Source organism: Cryptomeria japonica, chromosome 8 (assembly GCF_030272615.1).
Source record: "Cryptomeria japonica chromosome 8, Sugi_1.0, whole genome shotgun sequence".
In the NCBI taxonomy this organism is placed as follows: domain Eukaryota; kingdom Viridiplantae; phylum Streptophyta; class Pinopsida; order Cupressales; family Cupressaceae; genus Cryptomeria; species Cryptomeria japonica.
This window is the reverse complement of record NC_081412.1, coordinates 736,460,061-736,473,170: the sequence shown is the minus strand read 5'-3', so window position 1 is coordinate 736,473,170 and position 13,110 is coordinate 736,460,061.

The window sequence follows — 13,110 nt, the reverse complement described above, 5'->3', positions numbered from 1 at the left end:
TCTTTTTGTGGAAGAGAGAGCCACGGGCTACCTATTAGGATTTCTATTCCTTTGTTGTAATTGAAAGATAAAATGATGCAAGTTCAATCCCTAACCCCAAAGTGCAAGTATGAACTAATAACAAGATTGCAGAATTGAACTTAAACAATGGAAAGATGTAAACACAAGGATAAGACAAGAATGCAAATGCATACCCAGAGTTAAAATTTGACTAAAAACGTTCGGGACGGGGGCGCGGGCGCCACTGTCCTGATTCTGCCCCTAAAACTGCTTCGGAAACTGCTGTTTTGCAAAGCTGTCAAAAATGTTGAAAGCTGCTATCAGGAGGACCAGGGCTCCCAACGCCCCTATCCCAGGGACCAGGGCGCCCAGCGCCCCTGTCCTGGCAGGACCAGGGTACCCCACGCCCCTGTCCTGGTCTTCTGCTCTGAAACTTGGTGTGTGGTCCCGTCTCCGTCTGCTTCTTTTGGATCTGCAACTTGCGGCGTCGTCTGAATCCTGAAATCTGCACTTATATCTGAAAAGGTGTTTTGGGTGGCTATATAGGGTTTTTCCTTAGTCAAACCCCCGCTTCGGTGATTTCCACCTCCATGAATAGCCAAGTTGTATTGTAAAATGTATTGTGTGTGCAGACCTAGTGTGTGTGCAAGGTCCTTAAATGCAAGAAAGCAAACTAGAGCAACCTAGAAAGTAAACCCTAATTGCTTGTAAATGATAATGTAAATGCTCTAAATCAAGATGCAAAGTGATCTAAAGCATGAATAAAGGATATATTGAAGCTTATGCAAAGACATGAAAACAACATGAAATCATACCCAACCCTTAAGGGAGGAGTACAAGCCAATCTTCAGTCGGTAATCTCCTATTGTTCTTCAATGTCTCCCAAGCCCTAAATGAATGAAATTGATGAATGCTTGATGGATGGATATTGAATGTTATTGAAGTCTTCAAAGATCTGCTCTTTCGTTGCATATGAGGTTCCTGAAAACAAAAATCGGATCCTTTCAAATGAAGAAAGAGAGCTCTTATATATGAAACCCGAGGTCGTAATTTCGTCTTTTGGCCGACCTAGAGATTGAATCTCCCGCCAATTTCTTGGGGTTAAGCTTTATTTTAGGATTGGATCGCGCTCCTAAAATTTCAGGAAAAATGTCCGGGACCATGTTGCACTCCGGGCGCCATGGTCCCGACAAGTTTTCGCCAAATTTTTAGGGCCGTCGGATATGATGATTTTAGAGAGAATCCCGAAGTTATAGCTGATTTCGAGATGTTTTGACCCCCGAAATCAAGCCCCCAAGTTCAAAATAGGATCTAATTAGGGTTTTTGATTAAATGATGTATTGGAAGAATAAAATGAAAGGGGCACACTTTAATGAAAGGGCCCAACTTTATGATGTGGGAGATGATGAAATAGAACCTTAGACCTAATTAATTTGACTAATTAAGTGCTAAAGGGGAAATTCAATGCAAAATGCAAAATGCGCCAAGGCGGGTGCTAAACTAGGTGTGAAATTGTACCACCCTAGCAAGTGCGTACAATTTACGACGCTACACGTTCATCAATTTCATTCATCCATTTAGGGCTTTGAAGGCATTGAAGAGCAATAAGAGATCACCAACTGAAGATTGGCTTGTACCCCTCCCTTGGGGTTGGGTATGATTTCATGTTGTTTTCATGTCTTTGCATAAGCTTCATTATATCATTTGTATTCATGCTTTAGATCACTTTGCATCTTGATTTGGAGCATTTACATTATCATGTACAAGCAATTAGGGTTTACTTTCTAGGTTTCTCTAGTTTGCTTACTTGCATTTTAGGATCTTGCACACACACAAGGTCTGCACACACTACTTTTACAATACAACTTGGCTATTCGTGGAGGTGGAAACCACCAAAGCAGGGGTTTGACTAAGGCAAAACCCTATATAGCCGCCCACCATACCTTTTCAGATATAAGTGCAGGTTTCAGGATTCGGACAACGCCGCAAGTTGCAGATCCGACGGAAGCAGACGGAGACTGAACTTCACACCAAATTGCAGAGCAAAAGACCAGGACAGGGGTGTGGGGTGCCCTGGTCCTTCCAGGACAGGGGCGCTGGGTGCCCTGGTCCCTGGGATAGGGGCGCTGGGCACCCTGGTCCTTCTGTCAGACAACAAGTTTCAACATTTTTCTGACAGCTTTTCAGGTTGCAAAACAGCAGTTTCAGGAGCAGAATCAGGACAGTGGCGCCTGTGCCCCCGTCCCAAACATTTCCACTCAGATTTGAACTCTGGGTATGCATTTGCATTCTTGTCTTGTCCTTGTGTTTATAGCTTTTCATTGTTTAACCTTAATTCTGCAATCTTGTTACTAGTTCATACTTGCACTCTAGGGCTAGTAGTCGAACTTGCATCATTTTATCTATCATTTGCAACAAAGGAATAGAAATCCTAATAGGTAGCTTGTGGCTCTCTCTTCCACAAAAAGAAGTAGCCAATTGTGTGATACCTCTAGGCTCTTTCGTATTCCACAAGTGTGTGATTGAAAGTGAGATTAGGGCATGTTTGCTTAGTGTCACTTTTTCCCCCACACATTTTGGTGAACCCGACGTGAATTCGAACCTTCTCTAATTCTGATTTATGTTTTCAAATTTGAGTGTTTATGCTATTTCAAATTCAAATTTGTATTTACAAGTTTTAATTTCTTGCAAGATTCAAAAATTTAGAGGAAATTTTTGCTAAAACCCTAATTTTTCAATTCAAAGTTGAACTTGTGGATAGCTTAATTGGGATCAATAATTTCAAATCTGATTTAGGAACTCATTTGAATCATAAATTTCATTTTCTAAATCTACATTCTAAGTGCTTGCATTGGTAAAAATTAAACATTTCCTTCTATTTTGCATGTGTTATCATTTGAAAGAGGAAAATTGTTGTTATGATGCATTCATTTCATAGATGTGATAATGGGTTAGCTTCCCTTGTTTCAATTTTTACTTCTCCTAAAGAACCTCCCCCCATCTATAACAACATTTTAGTGCCTAAAAGAGTTGCTACCAATCCCTTTGAGACTCTCCCATGTTCTAAGGATGAAGACTTTAAGAGTGATCTTGGCAATTCTCCTAAAATGTGCCCTTCCTATTTAGCTATCCTAGAGGAAGAGAATGATATCATAAACACCTTTCTTAATGTTACTTCACCTTCCCTACATGATGCCTCTCTAAGTGAAAAGGTATTGATGGACATTGACTTATTTTCTCCTAAATTTGGTCCTTCCAATGGGGGCATGTTAGTGCAACAAGAGGTTATGAACACTTCTTTCAAAGATCTCCTTCCTAAGCATGAATCTTTGGAGAAATATGTTCATGTTCCTCCTAAAAAACACTCCCTTCATGAGGATCCTTTTGTGCAAGAAGATGACATTATCCCTACATTTCCTAGTGATGACATTTCCTTTTCCAACAAAATTCCCACTAGAGATGATGAATTAATGATAAATGCTTACCCTTCTCCTAAAGTTTGTCTTACCCATAAGCATCCCTTAGAGAAAGAGGGTGAAATAATAGGCAATTTCCTTAATTCTCTCTCCCCTAAAGATCATATTGAACATATTTTGAGGAAAGAGGATGAGTTTAACACATCTATTGATCCTCTCCCTCCTAAGGATGAGGAATTAATAAACAATGTTATCTCCTCTCCTGAAATTGACAATACTTCAAACATTCCTTTCAACAACCTCACTATTTGGGATGAACCATTAGAAGAAGGTGTAGATTATTCTATACCCCATGAGAGAACCCTAGCCAAAGGGGATGAAATCAAGATTGAAAACTCCCTTGATAGTTTCTCATCTTCCTTGAATCTCAATCATTCTCCCTCTAAAAATAAAGCATCTCCCTCTCCTCAACTTGGTTCTACTCATAAGGAAACCCTAGCTCAAAGCAAGATGGTTAAAATCTCTTTCAAAGATCTCCCTCTCAAAAGTGAGACTTTAGAGAGTAATGTTGATCCTTCTCCTAGAGAGTTTATTCCCCATTTAGATCCTTTGATGATAGAGGATGATATGACCTTTCCTAGTATTACTCTTCCTACAGGAACATCTATGCCTACCCCTTGTCTCTCTCCTAAAATTTATTTAATCCATGATAAGATTTTAGTGCAAGAGAACACTATTAATAATTCTTCCAACACTTTTGTCCATTCCTCTAAACCATCCTCAATTAATTTGATACGTGTGAATGAAACACCTAACAAACCTCTCTTCACTGTCCAAGGTGCCTGTCCTTCTCAAAATTATCAACCTTTAAATAAGCCTATCTTAGTGGTCCAAGGTGGTTATGCTAATGATTCTTTTTGCACTCCTAAGAAACCTATTATTACTGTGCAAGGAGGTTATTCTACTAAGAGCCCTTATGAGTATGCTAAGCAACTGACTAGAGAGAGTTATAATGCGGTTGCTCATACCTATAACACAAGAAACAATAGGCAACCTAATCCTCCTCCAGTTATCCCAACTTCACTTCCTCCTTCCCAACCTATTCTTCCTCAAGCTCCACGTATTTCACAAGTTCTTGGTAAGGAATATGATCTCATAGAACAACTTAAAGCTACCCCTGCTAAGATATCCCTTTGGAATTTGATCCAAAATTCTTCCGCTCATCATGGAATGTTACAAGATGCCTTGAAAGATTTGAATGTTCCTCCACCTAATATATCTAGTAATATAGTGTCTTTGGTTAACTCTGTGATGAATCCTAAAGCTCAAATTGTGTTTACTCAAGATGAATTGCCTACTAGTGAAATTCAACATCAATATGATCCCTTGATGATTGTGGTTATCATAAATGACACTGCTATAAGATGAACACTAGTAGATAATGGTTCTGGCCTTAATGTGTGTAGCATTAATCTATTGCATAAGATGAATGTGGATACATCCCTTATTGAGCCCGACTCTCATCCCATTCGAGGCTTTGATAATGTGGCTAATTCTTCATTGGGTATTATCACCTTACCCATCACAGTGGGACCTGTTACTTTGCCTACTCCTATCCATGTTATGTCGAGAAATCTAACATACAACTTGTTATTAGGGAGACCTTGGATTCATAGTATGCAAGCTATCCCCTCTACATTGCATAAACAAGTTAAGTTTATTTATAATAATAAGTGATGCTCTGCAAAAAGGATTAGAAAATCTGTTTGATGGCAACACACACAAGAGCACAAGAAACAAACGTTAGTGTTAGCAACAAAAGATTATCCTAAACAGGCATATCAAGAGAGATATTAAGCATGAAATAGAAAGCATATAAACATAGAATGAAATAGCTAATCAAGATGCTCATAGTTGCTCCTCCCTTGTTCCTCTCCTCTCCAAGTCCCAAATGAGTGTAGCTCTCAGCTTTTAGCACTAGCCATGGATGCCATATGGAGATTCAAGATGATTGAATATGATAAGCAAATACTATGCAAGAGTAGATAGTGATGCTATGAAAAAGCTCTATGCTAATGCCAGTATAACAACAATACTCTAAAATGCTTCCCCTTTTGCTTGAGGAGAAGGGTTCTATTTATAGAAGAAATAGGGAAATGAAGGGTTAAGATTGAGCAATCTTAACAAGGGTTAGGATTGAAAGTTGGGGATCCATGTGCACAATTGGCACCAATAAAATGGTGACAAGTTTCAACATAGGATTGGGTTGAAAGAAGAGGTTGGAGGCATTAAAGGCCTGAGAAGACCTCATGGTTATCTAGAAGGTAAGGGTCAAGTCTAAATTAAGATTACCCATTGGATTAAGAGTTAATCCAAGGATAAACCTTTGTGCAAATGATTAAGAGATAATCATGGTCAAAGCATTAAAGGCTTGATGAGACCTTTGGGTTGGGTAGAGGTTGAGTCAAAACAAATGTTTTAACCATGTGGGAGGGTTTGAGGTAACCATTAATGGTTATTGGAGACTTTGGGGATTAAGTGGTTGAAGGTTGAAAGCCTTCAATGGTTATCAAAGACTTTGAGCCATTTAGTGGTTGAAGGTTGGAAGCTTTCAAAGGTTATCCAAGACTTTGAGGGTTAATTTGTTGAACACACAAAGCATTAATTGCTTTTCAAAGACTTTGGAGTCTTTGAGAAGTGACTCCAATTTGCTTAGGAATGTGACAATATTTAGGGGATGGATTAGGCTAATTAGGAAGGGTTTAGAAGAATTTAGAAGGGGTTTAGGCATACAAGTGGATTTTGTAGGAAAATGCAAGTGGGAGAAATTTTGGTATTTTCAATTAAAATAAAATCATTTATTTCAATTAAATGGTGTAATTTGCATTTGGATAAATATTCAAATAAATATTAATTTATTTAAATGAGAAAAATGAAGATAAAGCATTAAAATGCTTGAAGACTTTGAGGGAAACCATTAAAGGCTTGAAGACTTTAAGGAAAACCATTAAAGTCTTAAGAAGATTATAGAAGGAAGCCATCAAGTTTGAAGACTTTAAAGCCATCAAGTTTGAATACTTTAAGGGAAACCATTAAAGGTTTCAAGTGGGTGAGGATAAATAGGATTTTAAATAAATAATTTATTTAAAATAGTTGTGCAACTTGCTTTTGTAGGAAAATACAAGTGGGTGGAGGATAAAGGTGATTTAAATAAACTATTTTTTTAAAATAATTGTGCAACTTGCTTTTGTAGGAAAATACAAGTGGGTGGAGGATAAAGGTGATTTAAATAAATGATTTATTTATTTATAATTGTGCAACTTGCATTTGTAGGAAAATGCAAGTGGGTGGAGGATAAAGGTGATTTAAATAAATGATTTATTTATTTAAATGTGAGAGGTGGGATTTTGGGGGATTTAAATAAATATTAATTTATTTAAATGTGAGAGAAAATTTAATTAAATAAATATGATTTATTTATTTAATTAATGGTCTGAATTTGGTTAAGTGAATTAAATCAAATAAATTGAATAATTTATTTAATTAATAGGAGAAGAGGATTAAGATGAATTAATTAAATATATTAATTTAATTAATTATTAATTGATGGTTAAATAATCAAATAAATACAAAGTATTCATTTAATTAAATGGACAGATTTATGTGACTACAATAAGACATATACCTTGATAGGTGATACTAATTTTCAAGCTTGTTTGCAAACATCTACTTCCAAAGGGAGTTCTTCTAAGCCTTCCTCTTCTAGTGATGACTCATTAAACAAGATACCTATGGATGAATCATCACCCTATGATAATCAAAATTCTTTGGATGAATCTGAAGTTCCTTCTCAACTTGAATCTACACATGAAAAGGCTTTTGATCCTGAGAAGGTTCTCACAGAAGATGATTGGGGATCTCTTGATTTTAATCCCACCTTTGTAGGTGAGTATAGGGTTCCTCCTAGAGAGCTTAAAGTTAAAAAGAAGGAAGAAACTAGAGATCAATCAGTCTTACCTGAACCTATGAGCAATAATTTTGTGGCCGCTTCTCAAACTTCTTCTCTTCACACCTCTAATTCTGAAGAATTTGATTCTTTGTCTTATGAAAAACCACCTTTTCTTTCTGAAATGGCTAATCGTTATGGTCGTGGTTTTCATATTTTGGCTAAGAGTGGCTATAGTGGAAATGGTTGTGGCACAAATGAATAAGGAATTAAAGTTCCTTTAGAACATAACATGCATGAATATTCATTTGGACTTGGATATAATCTTTCTAAGCCCACCAAAGCATCTAAAAGACCATCTCTCAATGTGAATGCTATATTTAGTAGTGATGATGATCTCACTTCAACTAAATCATCTTCTACTTCTATCAACTCTCATTCCCCTCATAAGGAAATCTTGGCGATGAACAAATCTCTTTATGACTCCCCTCAAATTTCTAAATCCACTTATGAATCTTTATCTCCTATTCATCATAAAGTCCTTTCTTCCAGGGATAAGGCTCTAATAAATTACACTCATCTCTCTTCTAAGATTTCTCATAACTTTCCTTCTTCAATTTTTATCATTTTATACATGTTTTTGATCTCACTTATAGTTGAGCATTTAGCATGTCATATTCAAATACTTCATTCAATCTGTCATGTCTTTAAATAACAATAATGGCTATTATGTTGCTCATCATTATGTGACATTGGTAGCTCATTTACTGGGGGCTCATTGTCATTCATGATGGTACAATTTCAAGTGCAATCATATTTTTGGAAGCAACATAATAGCCTAATTTTCTATGTTATCTCTTGTTCCTATGGGGACAAGAGTGATTTCATACATCTCTTCTTTTTATAGTTAAAATTTCCCTTTGGGGTAATAGTGTGGAAATATTGCTCATCTTTTCTTTAGAATCCTCTTTTCCTAGATATGAGAGAAGATGTGTATTCTCTTTCTTATCCTACCCACTTCTTATGAGGAGCATTTTACATACACTAATGTCTTGCTTGCATGAACTCATGTGAGTATGTAGTACATTTTGCTTATGTCTAAATCTCTCCCTAGAAGATTGTGTAAGTCCTTCTCATTGTCCTTTTCCTTGGGAGGCAATGATCTTTCCTTATTTTTATCTAAGGATCCACTTTTTCCTATTTCGTGGATTGTGAGAACTTTATTACTTGATGTTATTCCTTGTATGCATTTGTTGTTGTTTGTTCAAGGATTCTCTCTTACAAGAGGTGTAAGTCCTTGACTACAACCTCTTTTGCACTTGGTAAAATACATCCATAATGAATTTACTCTCCCAATTAGGTTAAAAAGAGCGTCATCCTTCATTAAGAATCACTTTCACCTCACAAAAGAAGGAAATATTGCATTCTTATTCTCTTCTTAGACAATTCCCCTCGGGGATAGGTATCTCTTCTCCTCTAAGGATCTCCTTTACACATACTACAAGATATCCCTTTTCAACTATCTTATCCTTGCTTAAAGAGTGCAAAACTCTCTTTCTTGGATCTATGACATTGTTGCATTTTTGGGGTATCTTCTTTTGTGATGAAGGTAGGTATCCTTGTTCTACTTTGCTTATGACATAAACATTACACTTTTTGAGCAGTGGGTCATTCTCGGAACCAGAGCACAGACTCTTAGAGTGAGATGTCTCCATTTTTCTTTTATGCAAGGTGATTATTCTTGGAACCAGAGCACAGACTCTTAGAGGGAGATGTCACGCTTTTGTACTATACATATACAGGTTGTAGCATACTCGGGCATAGACTCCTATGAGATGCTTCTAACCTCACTTACACACCCATGCACAAGGTTGAGTGGAACTAGTGGCATAAGGCTAGACTTTCTCACTCTCCTCCCTTACATGGATCACCTAGACAGACTCTAGGGGCTAGTTTTCCATGTCCTTTTTCCCATGGATCACCTAGACAAGATCTAGCGGTGAGAAGTCCATGTTTTCTCTCTCACTATTCTTCTCATGGATCACCAATGTGTGTATTCATGGTTTTTTTTCCTTTCTTTTCTTCTCTTTGCATTTTGTTTCCATTTACATCCTTCATCTTGTGTTAGAGAACTCTCAAACCCTCGCACTCTTTGTTGTGTTGGAATTGAGATTTAGTCCTCTTTCTTACCAAATGATTCTCCATTAGTTTCTGATCTCATATCAAATCTTCTTGTGAGCATTTGTCATCAATATTCTTTAACAATTCGAAGTGGTAAACATGATACCTTGTTTCAACTCACTAAAATTAGCAAGCCGAAACAAGGGGGGGCATATAGCTACCCTCAAATTTTCATCACCTTCCTTAGTAAGCATTAGGTGATTTTATGATCTAACGTGTGTTTTGTAGGGTGCGGTTCCTAACTGTGTACTGCAGATACCGCTGGGGGCTTCGTTCGACAGACTTATGGATATATCCTTTTTCAAATAATGTTTACTTTTCTGTACTTTAGCTTGCATATGCACGTAGTACTCATATGACCGCTAAAGTGGGGGCTAAATGTAGCGTCGTAAATTGTACGCACTTGCTAGGGTGGTACAATTTCACACCTAGTTTAGCACCCGCCTTGGCGCATTTTGCATTTTGCATTGCATTTCCCCTTTAGCACTTAATTAATCAAATTAATTAGGTCTAAGGTCCTATTTCATCATCTTCCACATTATAAAGTTGGGCCCTTTCATTAAAGTGTGCCCCTTTCATTTTATTCTTCCAATACATCATTTAATCAAAAACCCTAATTAGGTCCTATTTTGAACTTGGGGGCTTGATTTCGGGGGTCAAAACATCTCGAAATCAGCTGTAACTTTGGGATTCTCTCTAAAATCATCATATCCAATGGCCCTGAAAAATTGGTGAAAAGTTGTTGGGACCATGGCGCCTGGAGAGGACCATGGCGCTCGGAGTGCACATGGTCCCGGACATTTTTCCCAAAATTTTAGGAGCGCAATCCAATCATAAAATAAAGCTTAACCCCAAGAAATTGGTAGGAGATTCAATCTCTAGGTCGGCCAAAAATTGAAATTAAGACCTAGGGTTTCATATATAAGAGCTCTCTTTCTTCATTTGAAAGGATCAGAATTTTGGTTTCAGGGACCTTCTATGCAGCGAAAGAGCAGATCTTTGAAGACTTCAACAACATTCAACATCCATCCATCAAGCATTCATCAATTTCATTCATCCTTTTAGGGCTTTGAAGGCATTGAAGAGCAATAAGAGATCACCGACTGAAGATTGGCTTATACCCCTCCCTTGGGGTTGGGTATGATTTCATGTTGTTTTCATGTCTTTGCATAAGCTTCATTATATCATTTGTATTCATGCTTTAGATCACTTTGCATCTTGATTTGGAGCATTTACATTATCATGTACAAGCAATTAGGGTTTACTTTCTAGGTTGCTCTAGTTTGCTTACTTGCATTTTAGGATCTTGCACACACACAAGGTCTGCACACACTACTTTTACAATACAACTTGGCTATTCGTGGAGGTGGAAACCACCAAAGTGGGGGTTTGACTAAGGCAAAACCCTATATAGCCGCCCACCATACCTTTTCAGATATAAGTGTCGGTTTCAGGATTCGGACGACGCTGCAAGTTGCAGATCCGACGGAAGCAGACGGAGACTGAACTTCACACCAAATTGCAGAGCAAAAGACCAGGACAGGGGCGTGGGGTGCCCTGGTCCTACTAGGATAGGGGCGCTGGCCACCCTGGTCCCTGGGACAGGGGTGCTGGGCACCCTGGTCTCTGGGACAGGGGTGCTGGGTGCCCTGGTCCTTCTGTCAGACAGCAAGTTTCAACATTTTTCTTACAGCTTTTCAGGTTGCAAAACAGCAGTTTCAGGAGCAGAATCAGGACAGTGGCACCTGCGCCCCCATCCTGAACATTTCCACTCAGATTTGAACTCTGGGTACGCATTTGCATTCTTGTCTTGTCCTTGTGTTTATAGCTTTTCATTGTTTAACCTTAATTCTGCAATCTTGTTACTAGTTCATACTTGCACTCTAGGGCTAGTAGTCGAACTTGCATGATTTTATCTATCATTTGCAACAAAGGAATAGAAATCCTAATAGGTAACCCATGGCTCTCTCTTCCACAAAAAGAAGTAGCCAATTGTGTGATACCTCTAGGCTCTTTCGTATTCCACAAGTGTGTGATTGAAAGTGAGATTAGGGCATGTTTGCTTAGTGTCACTTTTTCCCCCACACAGAAGGTAAAGCACCCTTTAAATGTTTTAACTATAATAAGATTGGTCATATGGCTTCAAGATGCCCTGATAGACATGCTAGACTAAGAGAAGAAGCTAGAAGAACATACAAGCCTAACCCTAAATATCAGAGATACAGATTTAAGAAGAATAAAGACAAATCTTGTTATCTTGATGATAAAGGAGTAACTGATGATTCTGATGAGGATTTGGTAGACATTGGATGGATTTTTGTTGCTATAACAGAAGATCAACCAAAACCTATAGTCCAACTGGTAGAGTAGGCCTTGGTAGCTAAAATTGAAGTAAAAGATAAATGGATCATTGATTCAGGATGCTCACATCATATGACAGGAGATAAAAGTAAATTCTTGAACTTTCAAGAATATAATGGAGGCTTAGTGAGATTTGGAGATGATAAAGCTTGTCTGATCAAAGGTAAAGGCACAATATCTCTTGATGGTAAGCATAATACTGATAATGTTTACTATGTTGAAGGTTTAAAGCATAATCTTTTGAGTGTTGGTCAATTAGTTGAGAAAGGATTTTAGTTACAATTCAAAAATGGAAAATGCAAAATCATGAATAGAACTGCTTTAGAAATTGCAACTGGTAATCAAACTAGAGGTAATATCTTTCATTTGAATAACAGTGAAAAGACATGCTTGATTGCGCATATTGATGAAAGTTGGCTATGGCATAAGAGACTCTATCATGTAAACTTTGATTGCATGGTGAAAATCAGTACTACTAAGGTGGTTAGAGATTTACCTAAAATTGACAAACCTCACAATACAATATGTAAGGAATGTCAATTTGGAAAACAAGTTAGAGCCACCTTCAAAAGTATTCCCGAAAAATCCAATAATGCTCTTGACTTAATTCACACTGATTTATGTGGTCTAGCTAGAACTAAAAGTTTACAAGGTGATAGATATTTCATGCTAATCATTGATGACTATTCTAGAATGTGTTGGGTTACTTTTCTCAGAGAAAAATTAGAAGCACTTGGGAAGTTCAAACTATTCAAAGCAATGGTAGAAAATGAAACCGGTAAGAAAATCAAATGTTTAAGATCAGATCAAGGAGGAGAATTTACATCTAAGGAATTTAATGCATTCTGTGAAGTGAATGGAATCAGAAGACAACTATCAACACCTCGGACACCACAACAAAATGGAGTTGTTGAAAGAAAAAATAGAACTATCTTCGATGCAACTAGAAGTATGTTATCAAAAGAAAACCTACCACATGTATATTGGAGAGAGGTAGTAAGTACAACAGTCTATACATTCAACAAAGTTCACATTAAAGGTGAAACCAGTAAGACCCCTCATGAACTATGGTTTGGTATTACTCCTACTCTTAAATATTTGAGAATATTTGGAAGAAAATGCTATATTAGAAGATGAGTATATTGGGAAATTTGATCCTAGAAGTGATGAAGGAATATTTCTTGGTTATTCATCTAAGAGTAAAGC